The following is a 20,820-nucleotide window of genomic DNA, read 5'->3' as shown; positions in this document are numbered from 1 at the left end:
GCTGGTGGTAAATCCGTCACTTTTCCGTCACTTTTGGGACAGATTAACACCTCCTCCAAAGTTGGAATAACCCCCTTTATTTTCCATCTTCCATCAGTACAAGAAATGACAGACATGTGCAGCGGGTGCACCACTGGCATGCTGGAAGGCTCACCAAAGGTAAACTCATCTGCTCACATCTGAGCCTGGACTATGTCCAGTGCCAGGAACCCTGGTCCAACCACCACCCAGCAATACTCTGCAGCACTCTTTAGGTTGCTAGACCCCAGCTACTGTTACCACAACTGCTGCTCCGCAGCACCTCACACAATGGTAGATGCTTTCACCTTTACCAACGGCCAGACCTCCAGCATCCACGACCCACACCACCACACAAATACTAATAATTCCCTCAATATCCCCTCCCAACACACAAGAACCAACAGTGCCTACACTCCCACCCTACACTACACGCCAAAGCAAACCCTCATGTCAAAACCTATTTGCATGCATTCTTTTTAACACACGATCACTCAGGTAATACACAACCAAAAAATGGGACCTTCTGAATAGCGATGCACCCAGCATCCTCATCATCACAGAGACCTGGCTCAGCCCCCTCATTGATTCCTGGCATCGCTATAGCAATCCCAGTGGGCTACAAGTTCTCTCAACAGGATCGCCTTCACAAGACAGGAGGAGGACTCAATATCTTCTACAATCCATCAAATGCACAACTTCCCAATCATAGAATACCTGCACTTCAAGCTGCAAATCTCTGAAAAGTACACCCTGAATAAAACCCTCACCTACCGACCACATGGGCCATGAGCCACCTTTACCAGCCTCATCACCAACTTTGCTTCTCCATTCACGATCGACTAAAGAGCCCACATTCTCCTCAGTGACCTCAACTTTCACCTGGAAAACCGAACCAACCCCCTGCTCCAAAGCTTTCCTTGAAAGCTTGAGCAACATTAGACACACCAAACTCGCCACAGAACCAACACACACCGCAGAACACACACTCGACCACATCATCACCACAAGCGACAGCATCAAATGCAACTCCCCCACACAGCTCATATGGACCGACCACTCCATCAACCACTTCCAAATCAACACACATCAAATAAACACCCCTACCAGCTTCAGCACTCCAAGCCACAGCTGGGGCAAAATCAAAGAAGCAGACTGGCTCAGAGCCCTCAGCACTGCTCAGCCTAGCCCTACAGACAACCTCAACAAGGACATCAGCAACTTCATCAACTGTATCAACAACTTTGTGGACTCCCACACACCATAAAACCCCCAAAAGCATGGTAGATCAAACAAGTAACCCAACTGATGCACAGAAGCCCGCCGTAAACTGTAAACAGCTGGAAAGGAAATGGAGAGCCAGTCACAGCACCACAGACAGAACTACCTACAAGGCAGTACTCAGATGCTATCACCATCATAATTAGAAAAACAGAGTAAAAAAAGTGAACCACATCGAAGGAAGCTCCAACAGCTGCTAGGAGATCTTCTCAAGCCTCCTGAATTTCACCCCGACCTCAGCCACCAGTAAAACATTGCTGCCTTCAAACAACTCTGCAACAACATATCCAACGTCTTCCACAGGAAAATTGCAAACATTTACAGCACCACCAACCCAACCTCAGTGAACTTATCACCCACCACCAACCAGGATGTCCACCCGCACCTGACAAAATAAGACATCCCTCACCACCAACAATACACAGTGGCAATCATGTGGACCATCCACTCAGTTGGGCCAGTGGGTCCATGCCCCCACCACATCTAGAACCTGAGAACTTCACCAATCAGCACCACCCGGACTCACATCATCAACACCTCTATCAAATCCGCCTCTTTCTGGAATTAATGGAAACTTGCCGAAATCAATGTCCTCCTTAAGAAGCCAACAGCAGACCCAAATCAACTGAGCAACTTCCAACCCATCTCCATGCTCCCCTTTCCAGCAAAAGTGATTGATAAGGCCATTATCAAGCAGCTCACAACCCACCTGGAACTTCTCCATATTTTATACAGCACACAGACAGGATTCAGAAAGAACCATAGCACCTCTCACAGCTACAGACGACATTTGAAACATCCTGGACTGAGGAGAAAGAGCAGCCCTCATCCTGCCCACCCTCATTGTGACCCTCAACACTGTCCCCCACAGCACCATCATCAGAAGACTCCACAAGATTGGCATACAAGGATCTGCCTTCAAACGGATACATCCCATCCCCAGGGGACGAACCCAAAGGGTCAAGCTGCCATCATTCATATCTGAGACCACTGATATGCGGTGTCTAACAGGGATCGTCCTTTAGCCCCACTCTTTTTAACAGTTACATGGCACTGCTTACCAACATCATCCCAGACTTCACCGTAATGTTCTTCACCAATGACACCCAACTCATCCTTTCCTTGACACACAAGACAGGCACCAGCAGAAACAACTTCACCAACTACATGATCATGGAAGCAGATGGATGCAAACCAACTGCCTGTAGCTCAACTCCGGCAAGATTGAAGTAATGGTTTTCAGCAACAAGACCTCCCCATGGGATTCCACCTGGTAGCCGTTGGAGCTAGGACCAACACCCGCAGACTATGAACGAAATCTAGGAATCTTCCTAGATGACAAGCTCAACATGACACCTCAAGTCAATGCAGTGTCAACATCCTGCTTCCATGTCCTATGCATGCTTCAAAAGATCTTAAAATGGTTGCCTCAGAACACCAGACAGACTGTCACTTAAGCACTCATCACCAACAGGCTGCTCCTCAGCAACACTCGCTACACTAGAATCTTCAAACAACTCCTACACTGACTCCATACCATCCAGAATGCAGTGGCAAGACTCATACTTGACCTCACATGCTGCACCTACATTTCAGGAAGCTTCACTGGCTCCTCATTCACAAGCACAGTCAATTCAAACTCCAAAACATAGAACAAACTCCCTCAACACATCAGAGCCTCCTCCTCACTTCTTGAGTTCAGCAAGAAGCTAAAGACATGGCTTTTCATATACGCATCCTGGGACCACACACCTACACAGCACCTGGATACCCTCTTGAGTGATTAGTGCGCTATATAAATCAACTCAACATAACATAACAAGACCTCAGGGACTCCAAACACCACTGCAAATAGCTAGAGAGGAGATGGAGAACTAGAAAAAGTACCACTGAAAGGACCACTAACAAAGCTGTACTCGACCGCTACCACCACCAACTGCGGGAAACAAGGAAAAAGGCCCTTACAGCAAGAATTGCAGCCAGCCCCAAAAACAACAGTCTACTCAACTCAATTGTCAAGGAATTCCCCAACTCCCCAGCCAGAGCAAACAACATCACCCTTTCACAACATCTCTACAACAGTCTCACTGACTTCTTTCACAACAAGAGAGCCACAAGCTACAGAAACGTCAACCCTCAGCCCAAACCATCCGACTTCATCAATCACCCTACAACCACTTCCACCAGCAAGACTGGTGCCCTGCTTACCAACTGGACCCCACTCACCTACCAAGGGTACAACCTCCATCATGAAGACTGTACACTGAGTGCCCCCCACAGAGTCCATGTCCTTACCGCATCTTGGAACTAGGTGAGCCCAAAATCAGTCTCCAACTCGCAAGAATCATCAATGTCTCTATAGCAACCTCTACTTTCCCAGAAAATTGTAAGCATGCAGAGGTCAGCACCCTCCTAGAGAAATCATTGGCTAATCTTAGAAAACTCAAAAACTACCATGCAATCTCACTACAGCCTTTTCTGGCCTAAGCCATGGAGAAAGCAGTCAACCAGTAACTCGCGAAACTAGTGGCGGCTGGTGATTTATTGAAGTGGTGGGACCCAAAAGCACTATCCAGCACTGTGCCTCGGGCCTAACTTGCCAACCCCTGGCCAGACTTTCACATCATACTCAAGCAGACATGCATACACACACAGTTGCAGGCACTCACACAGAGATGTTAACACATACATACACATACACTCCCCAGCACACAGACAAACACATACTCACACTTTTAAACACAAAAACTTACTTGCTGCAGGCATTTGTTTTCCAACTCCAGTCTGTCTGCAGCAGCCAGAGGCACTCCCACAGGCTCTACACAATCAGAAGTTGGAATAGGATTGAAGGTGCAGAGGTAGACCTTTTCTTTTTTCTCTATTCCAGCTTCTGATTGGGCAAGAAGGCGTGCAAATGACTAGTCCTGAAGCTCCATTATCTGACATGCTGCACTGCATGATGCAAGTGCAGTATGTCAGATATGTATTGTGCATGTGTGAGGACGGGCTGTAGCAGCCCCCACCTGTCACATGCGCAATACATGTAGTGGAGCCCTCTTCTGCTGACAAGGTAATATTACAACTTTTACATACAAACAAAGATCAGTGAGGTTGTTTGCTTCAGATAAAAGCTTAAAAGCTGTAATATGCCAATCAGTAGTGGGGGAGGGAGTCAGTGGGTTGATGCCCTGTCACCCTCTAGGGTAGCCACTACTGTGCCAAACACCTGGAACACCAGCAACTGCTGGACAGTTCACAAACCAGTTTCTATGGCAACTATAGCACCAAAACAGCCCTCATTGCAGCCAACATCAGGACCATACTCAACCGAGGTGAGACAGCTGCTCTCATCCTCCTCAACCACTCTGGGCATTCAATACTCTCTCACACCATACACTCATCGCCAGACTCCACCACATTGGAATCCAGGTAGCAGCACTTACGTGGATCACATCCACCCTTACAGGAAGAACCCAATAGGTATGCCTCCCACCCTTCATCTCTGAACCCAAATAAATTACCTGTAGAGTCCCACAAGGCTTGTCTCTATGCCCAACCATTTTCAACACTTACACGACACTGCTGTCTGACATCATCAGATCTCACTGACTCAACATCATTGCTTATGCTAATGACACACAACTCATCCTGTTTATCTCAAGATCCCACTAACACCAGGAACAACTTTCACAAATGCATAGCCAGCATCGCAGACTGGATGAAGGGAAACTGCCTGAAGCTCAAAACCGACAAGACAGCAGTGCTGATCTTTGGAAACAAGAACTCCTCCTACTGGCCCTCAGAGCTCAGCACCCCACACAACCCTGATTGAGAGCACCAGAAACATCAGACTCACCCTCTGCAGCAAATTTACTACGGCCTTACAAGTCCTTGCCATCACTTCCTCCTGCTTCTTCTTCCTGCACATGTCAAGCAAGATCTTCAATTGGCTCCCCCAGGACTCAAGTGCAGCACCACCCAGGCCCTCATCACAAGCAGACTGGACTTATGCAAAACACAATGTAGGAATACCAGCCCACCTCCTCCAAAGACTCCAGACCATTCAGAAAGACATTACCAAACTCATCCCTGACCTCCCTCAACGTACCCACTTCACTCCCCACCTAAGGCAGCTGCAATGGTTTCTGGTCCAGTAGCGTTGCCAGTTCAAACTCCTCACACACGCATTCAAGGTTTTGCACAACACAGGACACTCCCACTTCCATCAACCCACTGGGCACCTTCACTGCATCTCTCTCGAACCAAAGTACCCCACATGTGCAGAAGCAGAGCCAGCGGCTGATCCTTCTTCCACCTTGCTTCACGGTCCTGGTTAGATTTGCCTCTCCACGTAAGGATCTCAACGTCGCTGCTGGTATTCTGAAAGAAGCTGAAGACCTGACTCTTTGACTAGCACTCCAGTCCCTCCACCGACCACTGGTACACTTAGGCCCTCATTACAACAATGACGGTAAGTGCCGCCTACTGCCATTCTGACTGCCACCAACATACTGTGACTGCGGCGATATTCCGCTACGGGTATTATGACCAACGCAGAGAAATCTGCCACTATATAGACACCCACACAAGTCTGCCAGACCAAAGGTCAGTGATGAACTGGCAGTAACAAAACCCACACCATTATGCCAACAGAAATATGCCCACAGCATCATGACCCACGAATCACTGCGGCGGTCATTCAACCGCGGTAAACCATTGGCAGTACACACCACCTCGCTCAAAATACACACACACATACAAAACAACACCACATTGAACAATTCAAGATACACACACCTGACACACATCCACACACCACATCCACACACCCACACCAATATAAAATACACACCCACAATATGCACAACCCTTTATGACCCAAACATTTTGGCAAATGAGAGAGAGACAAGCCAGGAGCACCCACTGAATCTTTGCCACAAAACACCATCACCCATACACCACCTCGCTCAAAATACACACACACATACAAAACAACACCACATTGAACAATTCAAGATACACACACCTGACACACATCCACACACCACATCCACACACCCACACCAATATAAAATACACACCCACAATATGCACAACCCTTTATGACCCAAACATTTTGGCAAATGAGAGAGAGACAAGTCAGGAGCACCCACTGAATCTTTGCCACAAAACACCATCACCCATACACCATCCACGCACCTCACAGCACACACCCCAACACATCACCCCACACACCCTCACACATACCACTCACACTGCACCCATGGCACCACAAAGACACCCCAGGTTCTCAGAGGAGGAGCAAAGGGTCATGGTGGAGGAAATCATCCGGGTAGAGCCACAGATATTCGGATCACAGGTGCAGCAGACGTCCATTGCTAAGAAGATGGAGCTCTGGCGGAGAGTCGTGGGCAGGGTCAACGCCGTGGAACAGCACCCCAGAACAAGGGATGACATCAGGAAGAGGTGGAATGACCTATGGGGGAAGGTGCAGTCCATGGTAGCAAAACACGAGGTAGCTGTACAGAGGACTGGCAGTCAACCCCTACCTCCTTCCCCACAACTAACAACATGGGAGGAGCAAGTCTTGGTGATCATGCATCCTGAGGGTCTGCAGGAGTAGCAGGAGGACTGGACTCTGGTAAGTCAAATCTTTACTACTTTATCCCTCATCCTACCTGCATGCTATCACAAACAACAACCCCTACCCTCACCCCATCACACCACCACCTCAAATATACCCCACCATCACAACTCACCAATCCCAATACCAAGCCCTGCATGCAACACCAATGCATGGACCGCCATCACAGACCTGCATGGACACCCACCACCAAAGCATGCACACTAGTGACAATCACTTAGCCAAACCAAGCACACTCACACAAGCCAAAGTTGCCTTGCTAATAACAACCATAGAGGGAAACATTTCCATGCACAAGATTGCACACGCAGATGCAATAACACTGCATTTACATCTCCATAGGACCCCCACTCAACGTCACCGGAGAGGAGGTGCCAGCCACATCCAGCTCTCCCCCTGAAGAGGCCCACAGTAATGATGACAGCAGCTCTGCACGTCTGGATCACGATGACCAAACGAGCCCATCAGGGACCTCTGGACAGTCGGTTACCCAGCCACAGTCCTAACCCACCACACAGCCTCCCCCCTCAGGAAACACCACCACAGCACCCACTCAGTGGGCCCATCCCTCTGTCTCCAGGACACGTCAATCAGCAATGTGTCCACCACTATAGGGACCCCAGGCAACCCGACAAACACAGTACGACCAGGGACCTGGGGTCAGTGGCAGTGGGCACATGGTTCAGGGGACAGAGGAACAGGACAACAGGGAAGCTGGGAGGACTGTTGTGCGAAGAGGGAGGACAGGCCCAGGGACCCGACTCTCCACGAGGCACTTACCAACATCCTGGATGCATACCACCATTCCCAGGAGACCATGGGCAAGATACTGGCCAAGCTGCAGGAGACCCAGCTGCTGCAGGAGGGACAGTACCTGGAGATCAGGGAGGACCTGAGGGACATCCACACCACCCTGGTCACCATTGCAGGAGTACTGGCAGACATGGCCAACACCATGAGGGAGGGAGTGGCCCTCAACTTGCCCCTGACACTAGCCAAACCGGAGAACTTCGCTCCACCTCCGCCGGTGCTAGTGGACAGGGGGCCCGCCACAGGAACAACAGGCCACCAGTAACCCACTCCCTGCAGAAGGAGAACCACCCCACAAACGGTCCCTGCGATCCAGGTAGAGACCAGAAGGACATTGCCAAGACCCCCGCCAGGGAATAAGACTCTCCTGATTGTCACCCTTCTGTCCCACTCTGTCACCCTGTCCACCTTGAACTGCCATTGTTCCACTTCCTATGCCCCCTTGGGCAATGCACCTGGGATACAAATAGAATGGACTCTACCCTGGACTTTCCACCATTAGCAACTCAGCCCATTTCAGTACCCCCTACACTTATTAGCACATAAATAAACACCCTTGGAATAAATTAAAGTACTGAGTCTGTGAATTCTATGACAAATGCATTAGTTTCACAAACTGTAAACATTGCAATTCAAATGTACTGTAATATTTACAAAGTTATGACCTGCAGTGGGCAGCAGTAAACACACCAGGAGCCAGAGTGGGGCACAGAGATCTGAAAATAGAGATGCCAAAGGGTACAGTAAGTGACCATAAAAATAGGGAAATCAGGCTGCATGTCCAATGTCAAACACAAAACTGCAATGGAAGGTGAAGGTACAGTGTCTTACCTGTGTGTCACTGGAAGTACTGTTGAATTAGTGTACTTCTGTTGTCCACATCTTTTTCCTCTGCCTCCTCTTCATCACTGTCTACAGGCTCCACCGCTGCCACACGACCACCCCCAGACTCATCCTCCTGCACACATGTCTCAAGGCCAGGTTGTGCAACATGCAACATGCAACGATGATCTGGCACACCTTCTTGGGTGAGTAGTACAGGGATCCACCTGTCAGACGGAGGCACCGGAAACTGGCCTTCAGGAGGCCAAAGGTTCTCTCAATGACCCTCCTTGTTTGTACATGTGCCTCATTTTTACGTTCCTCTGCCCTTGTCCTGGCATTCCTCACTGGGGTCAGTAGCTATGAGAGGTTGGGTTAACCAGATTCACCTGAAAATATTCGAGGGATACCTGTTAGCCACACACTCACCCTTAGGGCCAAACCCACACCCATATACCTACATCAACTGGGTGGGGACCATGGGCTCACCTATTAGCCACACCCTGTGCCTCTGGTGTTGAGACAGCACATATGGAATGCTGCTATTCCTCAAGATAAAGGCATAATCCACAGAGCCAGGATAGTTGGCATTGACATGGGAGATGTACTGGTCCGCCAAACTCACCATCTAGTCATTCAGAGAGTGAAAGCTTTTCCTATTTCTGAACACTTGTTCATTTCTCCGGGGGTCGACAAATGCAATATGTGTACCATCAATGGCACCAATGATGTTGGAGACATGTCCCAGTGCATAAAAGTCAGCCTCCACTGTCGCCAAATCCTCCACCTGGAGGAATATGATGTAGCTGCACATGTGTTTCAGAAGGGCAGACAACACTCTGGTCAACATGTTTGAGGACATTGGCTGAGAAATCCCTGATGCCATGGCCACTGTTGCTTGGAAGGAACTACTTGCCAGGAAATGGAGCACTGACAGGACCTGCACTAGAGGGGGGATACCTGTGGGCTGGCGGATAGCTGAAATCAGGTCTGGCTCCAATTGGGCACAGAGTTCTTGGATTGTGGCCCTATCAAGTCTGTAGGTCAGGATAATGTGCCTGCCCTCCATTGTCGCCAGGTTTACCAGGGGTCTGTACACAGGGATATGTCTCCATTTCCTATTCATCCACAGCGGTTGAATTCTAGGGTGAAAAACGTTAAGCAGAAGGTTATATTCACACATATATTAATATTTATATGCATTTCTTCATTTACAGAAACAGTATGTGAACTTGAGATTCAGTTGATGTGCCAATGTCTGCTGTGACGCAGTTAGGTGCCATGGCCTGTGCCACCCTGAAATGGCGGCTGCCTGAACTGTGAGGAGAGACAAGTGGAAATGAGGTAATTTCACTGGCGTTGTGTGCTGTTGTGGTCGGCAGTCGATGACCTTCGCAATGGTTATCATTGGGCCCTATGGGTTCCAGGAGCCAATGTCAATGCATACCAGCGGTGATGGTACGCACCACCGTGGACGTGACCATCATTTTCTATCTGTTCACTCAGTTGCTACCTGACCTTCAACAGGAGAGGACCTACACTGCAAGTGCTGCTGTGACCTGTGTCTGGAAGCACCAATGGCTCGAGTGTCTGGGGAAAGGGCCCCCGCCTTCACTTCAGAGGAGTTGGAGAGACTAGTGGATGGGGTCCTAGCCCAGTACACTTTACTCTGTGGTCCTCCAGAGAAACAGGTGAGTACACTGTGAGCATGATGCGTGGCCCATGAATGTATGGATTGCTGTGTGTGTAAACCCCTTGTAGGGGGGGTCTGAGGGGTCCCGAGCAGAGTGCTGCATGTATGATGTGGAATGTGTGTGGGTAAGGGGATGGGAGGGATATGGTGGCCATGAGTATGACAGTCCAGACGGTATGACTAATCCCTTTTCTGCTATATTGTTACTGCAGGTCAGCGCCCATAAGAAAAAGGGTATTTGGCGTACCATCATCAAGGAGGTGCGGACCCTGGGCGGAGCACCCACTGCCGCAAACGGTGGGAGGACATGTGCCGCTGGACAAGGAAGATGGCAGAGCCCAGCAGGGGCTGGCCTCTCAACGAGGAAGGGGTGCCCGTCGTACTCTGACCCCCCTGATGGTCCGCATCCTGGCAGGGGCCTATCCAGAGATGGATGGGTGCTTGAAGTCATCGCAGGAGCCACAAGGGGGTGAGTACAGATTTAGAATCATGACTTTGCGCTCATCAAGGTTTTACCTGGGTGGGGGAAGTGGGCTGTGGGTGCCCTAGGCCAGGGCGAACATGGCAGGGTATGTTCAATGATGGGCAAGATCAGATGCACTCCAACCCCAACAGTGTTAGTGGGCATCTACTACTGGGAAAGTTACTGTGGGTTTCAGGTGTGCAGCTAATGGCGTTAGGCATTGTACCCCATGGGTTGGTGACTAGCATTGTAACTGGTAGTGCATAGGGCTGTTCCCTGTGTGTTGTGTACCCCAACGGCAGTGTTGTTGCTGGCACTGACCAAGTGTATCCTCTGTCTCTCCCCCCTTTTTTGTTTTGTCACCCTGTCCTTCTGTGCATTAGCATCATCTGGCGGAGGAGCAGAGGCACCAGCGACAGAGGGAGCTGCATCTCACATGGGCCTGGAGGCCGAATCCACGATGGTGAGGGCACCAGTGGGACGGAGGGCGAGGGGAGCACCACGACAAAGACAGGCGGGGACACTACCAACAGCGACTCCTACTCCGATGGAATCTCCCTGGCGGTTGCTGACAACTCTGTGCCCACCCCAACAACGGGTACAGCCACCTCCCCCATACCAGCACTACCCTCCGAGCAGCCCCTCAGCGTGTTTCTCCTCAGCGTGTTTCCCACGAGGGTGGGCATCTCCATCGCCCCAGGCACCTCAGGCCCTGCCCCAGTCAGCCCTGCTGCCCTCAGTGAGGAGGCTATTGACCTCCTGAGATCCCTCTCTGTTGGGCAGTCAACCATACTGAATACCATCCAGTGTGTAGCAGGGTATTTGCAACAAACAAATGCATACTTGGAGGGCATTCACTCTGGTGTGACGGCCCAACAAAGAGCATTCCAGGCTCTGGGCTCCTCACTGATGACAGACATTGTCCCTGTCTCCAGCCTACCCCCTCCATTTTCCTCTACCCAGTCCCAATCCCCTCAACCACAGGCTATCCCAAGCACACCTTCAGACCAGCAACAACCCAAATCAACACACAGAAGTGGTTCAGGCAAACACAAGCACCACACTTCATCTTACAGGCACTCACATAAGCACCATCCCCATGCAGACACACCAACATCCACTGCCTCCACTATGTCCCCCTACTCCTCATCGTCCTCTCCCCTCCCAGTAGCATCTCCACTGACACCTGATGCACTACATCCTCATCCACTACCTCCATCACTAGCACGCCTATCACTACACGCCCCTCACTGGCAGTCACCATCCCCACATCCATGCACACGTCCCCTGTTTTCTCTCTTACTGTGTCTGTGACCCCTCCTCCCAAAGTACACAAACACAAGCACACACACACACAAAAGGCATCCACCTCACAACAGCATCAAGTCCATGCACCTGCACCCATACACATCAGACTGACACCTTCTACAACCACTCCCTCTTCCTCCACCACCAAACCTTCACCCTCTTCCCACCCCAGTGTCCCTAAGAAGCTTTTTCTCACCACCATTGGCCTATTCCCTACCCCTTCCCTCCCGAGTCCTTCACCTCGGGCCAGCTGCACCACTGCCAGCAGCAGCAGCCCCAGTGGGCAGCTGTCCGAGGCTGCAGGTGAAGGCCTGGAGGCTACCACTACCTCTGCCTGCATCACCACCTGCAGCACAACTGACATACACTGAGCAGCCGTCACCGCTGGAGAGCAGTGTGTAGTGGTGAGTAAATTGGGTGCAGTGTGTCCTGGCCCCTGTAAAACTTGTCGTTCTCACACCCAGGTGAGAGACTGTGACCTTGCACTCCAAAAGATCTGCATCACAGGGCGCAATGCCCCCTCCAGAACAAGTGGAAGAAGGCATCCACTCACCCTCTCCTTGCCAGGATGAAACACACTGGGCACAAGGCCCCCTCCAGAACCAGTGGAAGAAGGCATCCACTCAGCCCCTCCTTGCCAGGATGAAGCACACTAGGCACAAAGCCCCCTCCAGAACCAGTGGAAGAAGGCATCCATCCAGCCCCTCCTTGCCAGGATGAAGCACACTGGGCACAAGGCCCCCTCTAGAACCAGTGGAAGAAGACATCCACTCATCCCCTCCTTGCCAGGATGAAGCACACTGGGCACAAGGCCCCCTCCAGAACCAGTGGAAGAAGGCAACGACTTAGCCCCTCCTTGCCAGGATGAAGCACACTGGCCACAAAGCCCCCTCCAGAACCACTGGAAGAAGCCATCCACTAGAGAGACTGTGGCCTTAATCTCCCCAGCTCCCCAGGACCAAGCAGTGGGCAAACCACCCACTTGAGAGACTGTGGCTTTGCACTCCCCAGGACCAAGCAGTGGGCAAGGAGCCCCCTCCGGGACCAGTGGCGTTGTACCATCTCAGTCCCCCTGAGGTGCTTGTGTTTTCAACCAGATGCCCCTGAAGTGTTCTCTAAGTATTGAGGCAGGAGTCAAGTGTGGCCCTGGCCTATGTGTTTTGGCCCAGTGGGCCACGGACATTTTTGAGTGGGCATTGTCCCTACTTTTGTATATATTGTTTATATTGTACATACTGTTTTTTCTTTATGAACGTATTTCTTAAAATTACTAATATTACACTCATTTTACTCCATTCCTTTTGTCCTTGAGTTATTCCAGAGGCTTACAGGTGTATATGTAATGTTGTTGCATGTGTTTGTGTGTATAGTGTTGGGTAAATAATGCGTGGTAAACCGGGAAATGCATCAAAATGCTACCCCTCTCCAGGGAAGGAGTAACAAGGAGAAATATATTTTTCTCTCCTCATTTTTTACTTTTTCTACATGTGCTGCATTCTGCTGCACTCATACAAAGAGGAAAATGCCTCTGAGGATTGTTTTTGTGCAGAAAGGTGTCCCTTTCTACAAATAAACAATCCTGCCTGCAACTCAGGCACCCTTGCACCATGGTGCAAGTGTACCTGTGTTCGCGCTAGACAGACAAAAATAGTCCAGCACAAGGAAAGGATAAGTATGCACATAATAATGCTAAATACTGCGCATTCCTGCCATTTCACGCACCAAGGTGACTTGCTACATTGTGCTGTGTGAAGATTGCTAAATATACCCCTTAATATGTGTCAATCATCCCATTCTACACTTCCAAAACGTGCTCTGCAATACTATCAACACTTGGGACCAGATTTAACGATTTGTGTCATATTTGCGCCACGCCTGGGGCCCAAAGATAACACAAAAAATAAAGAGATTTAAACGAGGACACAATTATATTAGGCCGATCTGCCCCCGGGGGGGGGGCAGCAATGGCGTAAAAATAATTTGGCCCCCTGGGGAGGAGCCCTTGCCCAAGGGGCCACTCCCCTTATGCACAAGTATGCTAAAAACAAAATAATCCCTGGCGTCTAGTGGTAGTGGTTTCTGCCCCCATGGGAGGCAGAAATGTCCTAAAAATAATTTTGCCTCCTGCGAGCGACCCTTGCCTAAGGGGTCACTCCCCACACATAAAAAAATAAAAATGAACAACAAAAAAAATCCCTGGTGTCTAGTGGGCATTTCTGCTCTGAGAGACAAGAAAGGATAGAAAAGATCTTTCCTTTCCTTTCTTGTCTCTCCCGCCCCACCTCTAGGTCGGAAGAGAAATGCAAAAGCATTTATCTTCCAGTATCCTCTGGAAGCATGCTTCCAGCAAGATCTGAGGTGACCTCTGACGAGGTCAGCAGCGATTTGCGCGCTGACGTCATCAATCGTCACTGGGAGGGTGGGGTTTCGGGGGTGGAAGGGGAAGCTATTCCCTTTCCGTCTCTGACTGGGGGTTGTGGGAGGGAGGCCCTAGCTCCCCACCGTGGGCCAGGTGCAAGACGAGCTAGTTTCGTCTAGGCACACGGGAGCCGTGTGCCTGGACAAGACCAGTTCGCCCGCGGCACCTTAGGGGTTAATATGCCCCTGGATGTTCTGAGTTGGCACACGCGTAGTCATTTGCGACACTAGGAGGCATCCATGGCCGACTTTAGGGCTGGTGGTGCCCAGTGCGACAATGATTTTTAGTGCCCTCGCTTCTTGTAACCTCCTCCTCGAAGTCCCTCACTACCACCTAGAAAAAGTGCCCCTCATCTCTCTATAGCCCATCTCTCACATACATTTTCTTTGCTTTGAAGTGCTGGTAAATGCTTGCTTTACTAATCCACTCAGTTACGATATATAATATAGATCTGTTATTTTCTGTAGGCATATTAATCCTCTACACTACTTAATGGCGAGTCAAAACTGCCACTAGACAAAACTCTGATCTCTCTGTGTAGCAGGAACATTGTTCACAAAAGTTGTCTTGATATTATTTGCTGCCTGCAACCTGGATGCACAAGCAGGGCACAAGTTGGGGGTACACGCAGGTGAACGGCGTCCACCTAATATTTTCACAGTGTGGACGGCTTCCACCCTGCCAAGAAGGTGGGTCCCACTGTAAAATATTCTGAACTCATCCAGGTGTAATTTTCAAACACTGGGACACATTCAGCAGCACCTGCACTTTGTTTGCTTTTAATCCTAGTAAGAAGAGGCAGGTGAGTGGGGGACTTTCCTGTTTCAGACCCTTGCAGGGCCACTAACAAAAGCGTAGATTAAGGGGCCATTAAGACTCCTTTTGTTTGATATCCTGTCTGGAAGCTATCTGAAACCTCACACCTAAATGCAAATGCCGTGGAGGGGGAGCAAAGGCACACAGCTTGTTAACACTACACAGGTACTCAAGAGAAGCACACATTTAACTCCTTCGCGCTTAGGCCCTCATAACTTTTTGTCCACATAAGCTACCCATGCCAAGCCAAATTTGCGTCATTTTCTTCCAACATCCTAGGGATTCTAGAGGTACCCAGACTTTGTGGGTTCCCCTTAGGGAGACCAAGAAATTAACCAAAATTCAGCAAAAAAGTTTGTTTCTTTAAAAAAAAAAGGGAAAAATGGCTGCAGGAGAAGGCTTGTGTTTTTTTCCCTGAAAATGGCATCAACAAAAGGTTTGCGGTGCTAAATTTACCATCTTCCCAGCTTTCAGGAACAGGCAGACTTGAATCAGAAAACCCCATGTTTCAACACAATTTTGGCATTTTACTAAGACATACCCCATTTTTACTATGTTTTGTGTTTTCAGCCTCGTTCCAGTTAGTGACAGAAATCGGTGTGAAACCAATGCTGGATCCCAGAAAGCTAAATATTTCTGTAAAGTAGGCAACATTCTGAATTCAGCAAGTGGTAATTTGTGTAGATCCTACAAGTTTTTCCTACAGAAAATAACACCTGAAATAAAAAAAAAAATTGAAATTGTGGTGAAAAAAACAGCCATTTTTCTCCACGTTTTACTGTGTAACTTTTTCCTGCAATGTGAGATATTTAAAAGCAATATACCTTTATGACCTGCTGGACTCTTTTGGTTTGGTGATATATAGGTCATGTAGGTTCATCAAGAACTCTAAGTACGCAGAGCCAATAAATGAGCTGCACCTTGCAATGGGTTTTCATTCTATACCGGGTATACAGCAATTCATTTGTTAAAATATAAAAAGTGAAAAATAGGTATCAAGAAAACCTTTGTATTTCCAGAATGGGCAAAAGATAAGGTGTTGAGAAGCAGTGGTTATTTGCACATCTCTGAATTCCGGGGTGCCCATACTAGCATGTGAATTACAGAGCATTTCTCAAATAGACGTCTTTTTAACACACTGTCTTACATTTGGAAGGACAAAATGTAGAGAAAGACAAGGGGCAATAACACTTGTTTTGCTATTCTGTGTTCCCCCCAAGTCTCCAATACAAATGGTACCTCACTTGCGTGGGTAAGCCTAATGCTCGCGACAGGAAACACAACATGGACACATCACATTTTTACATTAACACTGACATGTTTTTTGCAAAGTGCCCAGCTGTAGAATTGGCCTCTAGCTCAGCCGGCACCTAGGGAAACCTACCAAACCTGCACATTTTTTAAAACTAGACACCTATGGAAATCCAAGATGGGGTGACTTATGGGGCTTTCACCAGGTTCTGTTACCCAGAATCCTTTGCAAACCTCCAAATTTGGCAAAAAAAACACTTTTTCCTCTCATTTCAGTGACAGAAAGTTCTGGAATCTGAGAGGACCCACAAATGTCCTTCCAGCCAGCATTACCCCACGTCTCCCGATAAAAATGGTCCCTCACTTTTGTGAGTAGGCCTAGCACCCACTACAGGAGATGCCCCAAAAAACAACGTGGACACATCACAATTTCCCAAAGAAAACAGAGCTGTTTTTTGCAAAGTGCCTAGCTGTGGATTTTGGCCTCTAGCTCAGCCGGCACCTAGGGAAACCTAGCACACCTGCGCATTTTGTAAATCTAGAAACCTAGGGGAATCCAAGATGGGGTGCCTTGTGGGACTCTGACCAGGTTCTGTTACCCAGAATCCTTTGCAAACCTCACAATTTCCCAAAATAACACTTTTTCCTCTCATTTCGGTGACAGAAAGTTCTGTAACCTGAGAGGAGCCACACATTTCCTTCCACCCAGCATTCGGACAAGTCTCGCGATAAAAATGGTACCTTACTTGTGTGGGTAGGCCTAGTGCCCGCGACAGTAAATGCCCCAAAACGCAACGTGGACACATCACATTTTCCCAAAGAAAACAGAGCTGTTTTTTGCAAAGTGCCTAGCTGTGAATTTTGGCCTCTAGCTCAGCCCACACCTATGGAAACATACCAAACCTGCACATTTTATTTTTGAAAACTAGACACCTAGGGGAATCCAAGATGGGGTGACTTGTGAGAATCTCACCAGGTTCTGTAACACAGAATCCTTTGCAAACCTCAACATTAGGCCAAAAAAACACTTTTTCCTCACATTTCGGTGACAGAAAGTTCTAGAATCTGAGAGGAGCCTCAAATTTCCACCCAGCGTTCCCCAAGTCTCCCGATACAAATTGTACCTCACTTGTGTGGGTAGGCCTAGTGCCTGCGAAAGGAAATGCCCCAAAACATTATGTGGACACATCAAACTTATCAAATACAAAGATAACTGTTTTTGCGGGGGCACATGCGTTTGTGGTCCTGGGCTCAGCAGCCGTATAGGGAAACCTACCAAACCCAAACATTTCTGAAAACTAGGCACCCGAGGGAGTCCAGGGAGGTGTGACTTGCGTGTATCCCTCAGTGTTTTCTTACCCAGATACCTTTGCAAAGCTCAAAATTTGGCTAAAAAACACCTTTTCCTCACATTCCGGTGACAGAAAGTTCTGGAATCTAAGAGTAGCCACAAATTTCCTTCCACACAACGTTTCCTCAAGTCTCCCGATAAAAATGATACCTTACTTGTGTGGGTGGCCCAGGTGCCTGCAACAGAAAAATGCCAAAAACCTGTAGAGATTGAGGGGATAGCACAGCAAGTTGATAAGCACATATTTTTTTTTATACATCTTTTAGGCTGACTCTGCTTTGGGGACCCACACAAATGAGGTATCATTTTACTTGGGAGACTGAAGGGAATGCTGGGTGGTAGGAAATGTGTGCCGGAGCAGAATTCCTACAATGAAAAGTGAGGAAAATATACTTTTTTAAGCACATTTTGAGGTTTGCAGAGGAGTCTGGGTAAGAAAATGTTGGGGGATCCAGGCAAGCCACACCTTCTTGGACTCCTTGGGATGTCTATTTTTAAAACATGTCTGGGTTTGGTAGGTTTCCCTAGATAAGTGCAGCACCTGGGACCAAAAACATAGGTGCCCTCCGCCCCCCCAGCACAGGTAGTTTTGTAATAATTTTGATGTGTCCACGTACTCATGTGATGTTCCAAACGCTAAAATTGTGAAAAGAAACGCACTTAGGTTATGTTAAAAAGACCCCTCACACACCAACCAAGGTGGTAGCATGCTTCATCATCAGGCTCCCACCCGAAACACCTAGCATGTCAAGGGTGTGCTGCGACGCCTGATTACAGTGGAGCAGGTTTTGTCATTTTTACCACACATACTGGTTGGATTTGGCACGAGGGAGAGTGAAGGTTCAGTAGATCAAATTTTCTTAACAAGAGACTTCACAAAAATGAAATGCACTGTTAATAACCGAAAGGCCAAAAAACTGAACCAATGACTCACAGCTCGTTCGCTGTAAAGCCATGACAAGGCACCAACCGCTTTACAGTCCACACACCTTTCATACATGACATGCACACGCCATTTCACGCTGCCAGCCACGGGCCCAGCACATTACAACACTCGCATCAACAGATAGCGCCACTCAAGGGCCCATCACTTACATAGACCCACATGCCTGATACAGCAATCACACTAGCTGGTGGGAGTGTGTGCACTGGCGTTTGGCTGGCAGTGTGTTGCAGCGCCAATCCACACACAATGGCATCCCTTTAAAAAAAAAAAAAAAAAAAGAAATCTTAACTAGTTAGAAATAAGTACAATACTACAAACACAAAACAATTCTGACTCAATGACTAAATACATGAGAGAAATGCCAACCATGAAACTGAACACATGAAAATATAAAACAGGCAGTTTACACTCATGGTAGTTCCCAGTAATCCTTCTGGGTGTGGTAATTCCTGAAACAGCCACCCACACACATGCCAGGCTTTGAAGGACAATCTGGGCAGTTTATTCGAGTCTCCCTCCAGATACCTCTTCAAGCATAGACTCTACATTTCTTAGCTGGAAAGTCTTTTTGGGCGTGGGAGGAATGTGCTCAACAAAGTGACAATCTTTCAATCTAGCCACATCCTCCACCACTGCTTCTCCAGGAACTCTTGCCTGTTCCACCACAATAAGTCTCTCTATCACTGACTCCTGATATTTCACAAACGTCATCTTTGACTCTGGAGACCTATCCTTGAACCCAATAAAAGCGTTAAAAGTTGGCAAGTGGAACAGGTGAATTGCTAACTTCTTCTACCAAACGTAAGACTTACAAATAGCAGTATAAGGTTCCAACCTCTGATCAATTCTATCTACACCTCAAATGTGCTTATTATAATCTAAAATGCACACAAGTTGGCACACTTCAGCAACTTGGCCTCAAACAGTCACAGGGGAAGTACTCTCATCATGGATGGCACTAAGCATGTAAAAATCCCTCCTGTCTGTAAATTTCAGAGCTAGCATCTAATCATTCCGCAAGGCATTGCACTGTCCTCTCTCAAGTTTTTTACAGACAAGCTCCATTTGATAGCCTTTCCGGTTACAACGAATTGTGCCACAAGCAACAGTGTCCACTCTAAACAATTCCTTGTTATCTACATACAAATGGTGACCTTTGTTAAACAGTTGTCTACCAAGTTCCCACACAATTTTCTCAGCAACTCCAAAAGTGGGAGGACAACCAGGGAGGTCAATACTGGAATCCCCACCAGTGTAGACCCGGAAATTATACACATATCCTGTACTACTTTCAGACAGCATATACAATTTAATTCCATATTGTGCCCTCTTGCTAGGAATGTACTGCCTAAAAACCAAACGACCCTTGAAGAGGACCAAAGACTCGTCTACAGCTATTTCTTTGCCTGGAACATAGACCTCTGAAAACTGATCTACAAAATGATCAAGGACAGGCCTAATCTTAAAAATACGGTCACAATCAAGGTGATCTCGTGGCAAGGCTAAAGCATTGTCATCAAAATGCAGCATCATAAGAAGAAGCAAATACCGAATATGACTCAAGGAAATATAGCCGTTGCCATCAAGGGACTAGTAGACCAATAAGAAGCCAGTGATGGCTTCCTTATCAACCCCATCAAAAGAGTCAAACCCAAAAACCTTTTCATCTCTTCCAAATTTGTGGGAATCCACTGTGTAGCTCTAGAGTGTGGCCTAAGTCTGGCAGAGTTGTTCCTCAAATACTGCTCTTCATACTTCAGTCTGCTCAACAATCTCTTCCAAAAAGACATCATCCATAAATAACTCAAAGAAATTGACAGGCAAAAGGTTCTCCGTATTGACTCTACACCCCGGGAGACCAGTAAAGACAGGCAACTCTAGCTGCAGCATGTTTGGGGCAACCCAGAGTTCACATCTTCCAAAAACCTCCTCTAAAACAGGCCCTTCATCTGTACTGAGAGTGGCTTCCTCATCAGAAGATTCCTCTCCGACAGAAAC

The sequence above is a fragment of the Pleurodeles waltl genome, chromosome 12, assembly GCF_031143425.1.
Source record: "Pleurodeles waltl isolate 20211129_DDA chromosome 12, aPleWal1.hap1.20221129, whole genome shotgun sequence".
In the NCBI taxonomy this organism is placed as follows: domain Eukaryota; kingdom Metazoa; phylum Chordata; class Amphibia; order Caudata; family Salamandridae; genus Pleurodeles; species Pleurodeles waltl.
The sequence above is the reverse complement of the archived record's forward strand: the minus strand, read 5'-3'. Positions refer to the sequence as shown.